Below are 3,897 nucleotides of genomic sequence, written 5' to 3'. Positions count from 1 at the left end.
TATCCAAACGAAAATTGGACGCCGCATACCGTGAATGCAGTGGCAGATACATTTCTAGTTCCTAATAGAAAACTCAATAGTGCCACAAAAGATCTTTGGAAAATAATATCTTCAGTGATATTAAAAGGAATGATAAAAAGATTTTTAAGAGTAAAAATATTCGAAAGACAAATATGAAGTATATCATACTAACAGTAAAATATATATAAATATCATAATAACGATAAAAAATACATAACTTAAGTCTATTTTATCGAAGTTTGTTTCTTCTAAGTCGACTCATATTTTAGTAAATATATTTGCGTCTTTATGACTATCTCAACTGTAAAATTATAAGATTTCTCCCAGTCAAAGAACCACATACTGGAATAGATAGACAGTCAAAGATATAAAACCATTTAATTTTATATGAAGTCGTGCTAGGTCGTGTAATAGTTGACAGCATTTATCAGAAGATATTTCAATCACAATCTGTGAAACGTGGGCAACTCTGCGTTTCGATGAATATTCTACGTAATGTGAAATGTCAAATCCCCATGAATTTATAAGACACATTTAGTATGAAATCGAAAATACTATGTTTGGGTTTGTAGAGAAATTATATATTGACTTTATCCTAACGTGCTATAAATGGGGAACATGAGATAGACTTGGGAGACACATTATTATCACCTTTAGAAATATCGGTCTCAAAAACTATTAGCAACTACATAAATTTATCAAACTGATAATGTTATAGTAAACGCAAGACAAAATACCATATGGTAATATATACCCCATCGTATGCTAAATAAAACGTAAGAAGTCATTGGCGTCAAAGTTAAAGCCAAATATAAGCATAGCGCTCTGCAATCCAGTAGTTAGTGAAACGAAATGTAATCTCCCATGAAGTGCATGCAGAATAAAGTCTGATGCTTTTGTTAGATTTATGAGTCCGGCGGCGTGGCTTCAACTGAGGAGATAGACAAGATCAAATCACTGCAGATTTCTGAAGTTCCCTGACGCCGGTGAATAACATGTGTTATGGGCATATGTCGTCTAAAAGCAGGAGGTATTCGCCATAGAGGAAAAACAACAACGATCACTATATTTAAGTTCGAATACGCTTAAAAGTATTAAGAATAAGCATACGTGGCAGTGCAATATATTGTGGATCACATCACCTTCAGCTTTATAGTTTAAGTCTAATTCTGCTGTTACTAAATTTTCCATATTTTGCTGAATAAACATTTCATAATCAATAACAAATACATAAATTTCTTCAGCCGAATCTCCTTAAGAGAAGTTAGAATTGTTATATCAACGCGAAAAGCAAATTTATTACATGAAACAAACAGTAGATGTAGAGTTACAAACGCTTGTCCCCTCAAGATATCTTGTAATGAACATTGAAGCAAATATAAATGAAGCAAAAATACTCTGTGCTAATCCGATCCTGATCAACGAGTGTAAAATATATCGGAAAGATGGTGGTTACGTTTAATCTGCAATATCTCAATCACATCAGAAGTATTCTCTCATATCTGGCGTTAGATTGAACATGTTTCTTATTTAAATACAAAGTGGAAGATTCTCCAGAGACGTCAACCATATTGAAAGTGAAGACACTATTTCAAATTTGCATAGCTTAGAAATGTGTAATGCTCAACAACTTGGAATGGCAAATTATCTAAATGTCATTGCTGCAAACTTCAGTAAATATCGCTATTTCGTCAAGTAATTTCTGAACCACTAGAAAATCATACCGTCCACCGAATGAATAAATATGCTTATATATCTACCAGGAATATTCCAACACTCTTTATATTTCTCTCTTTCTAGCTTAACCCATCACCTTTTTATATTAAATGATCACAATATATTTCATAAAAAATCAATTTTCGAAATGTACAAGTTCTATTGTTCCATGCACATTTGCTGAATGAGGAAAAATATTGCCAACAACAAACGGCAATTAATAGACAGTCTTAAGCTCTAGACATAATATCAGTCATGATAGGATTTCTTTTCAGTTATACAAGTTTCCCAAGACATTTCCAGAGGCCCGTTTTTTTCCTTTTCCTTAATATTCAATTCTAGTATGATATAAGCAATGCCCCCAATACATTGCATAATGTGCTTCAGTCGTGTGTCACTGAATATCAAATTAAATTACCGCATCTCTTACATATATAATACAGATATGTTATGATGTATACCGCCTTAACATTTACCTAAACAAAATACAATAGAAAATATATAGAAAGTTTTAGAAACAATTACACAATTCGAACAATGGTGGTTTGAATGAGCAGCGAATGAAATGGATATTAGAATTTGCTATATAATAGTAATACACACACACACATACACACACACGCAAACACATGCACACATACACATATACACATATACACACACATATGTATGGTTCTTAACCAGTCAAGAAATATTTAATTTTGTGTGACTCATAAGAGATATCGGAGAGTGTTTTGAAATTCATCCTATTGAGATAGATCCTAAATTTCATAGCTTAATGATTTATAAAATGAAATATCATACGAAAATTGGACGCCGCATACCGTGAATGCAGTGGCAGATACATTTCTAGTTCCTAATAGAAAACTCAATAGTGCCACAAAAGATCTTTGGAAAATAATATCTTCAGTGATATTAAAAGGAATGATAAAAAGATTTTTAAGAGTAAAAATATTCGAAAGACAAATATGAAGTATATCATACTAACAGTAAAATATATATAAATATCATAATAACGATAAAAAATACATAACTTAAGTCTATTTTATCGAAGTTTGTTTCTTCTAAGTCGACTCATATTTTAGTAAATATATTTGCGTCTTTATGACTATCTCAACTGTAAAATTATAAGATTTCTCCCAGTCAAAGTTTCGTCTAAACCAGTTCCCCGCAACCGGTATGCTGCGGCCCACTGGTGTTTCACGAGACGGTTCTAAGTGTGCCGCAGTTTAACCTCGATATATTTTTTCCCTATACCTCCAGGAGTGCCGCTGAATTTTGTAAAGAATACCAGTGTACCACAAGTGAAAAAAATGTTGCGGAGCACAGATCTATCTAAACGACACTACACTTCCACTCAAATATATGACAGTTTATACTAAATTGAGACAGAAATTTCATGAATATTGTCACAATGGTACAATGCTTATATATGATAATAAATCTTGGCTACAATAAGTAAAAGTATCAAAATGATCTAACAGCGAATGGAACTTTTGCCTAAGACTTTGCACACCATGAGCTTACTTATGGCACTCTACCATCCGTGCATATATAATATACTGGATAATATAATTCATAGCACTGACTATTTAACGTAGATAACTATTCTATTATTGCAATATCTGTGGCATAAATAATGCATACTAAGATTTTTTGTACATATAGCATTACCAATTACATTGGTATACTTTTTCGTATTTTTCGACGTAATGGTAGCCATAAACAGTTTAAGAGTCTTTGGAAACATCGCAAATCTCGTAAAATAAATAAATCACTATAGAATATATTTAAACATTTAGAGAAATAATATATTTAATACATTACCAAGATTAGCCCTAACATAAATTTATTACAATTATTGTTTTTTGTTATATTTTTGTCAAGAATACAGACAGAACTTGCTCAATAAACATTGCTGTTTTGGGACAGTTTTATCTCGACAATTAACAATGGCAACATCAAGAACAACAGCAACAACAATATTAATAATAACAATAACACTTACAATAAATTAGCTTTCGTTCATAGTCACAGAACGGTAGTAATAATGATATTAATATCATCACATCTCATAAATACAAAAATAGAACCAACACCATGTATGTTTGTGTGTCACTATATATATATATATATATATATATATATATATATATATAT

Source organism: Octopus bimaculoides, chromosome 10, assembly GCF_001194135.2.
Source record: "Octopus bimaculoides isolate UCB-OBI-ISO-001 chromosome 10, ASM119413v2, whole genome shotgun sequence".
NCBI lineage: Eukaryota > Metazoa > Mollusca > Cephalopoda > Octopoda > Octopodidae > Octopus > Octopus bimaculoides.
The sequence above is the reverse complement of the archived record's forward strand: the minus strand, read 5'-3'. Positions refer to the sequence as shown.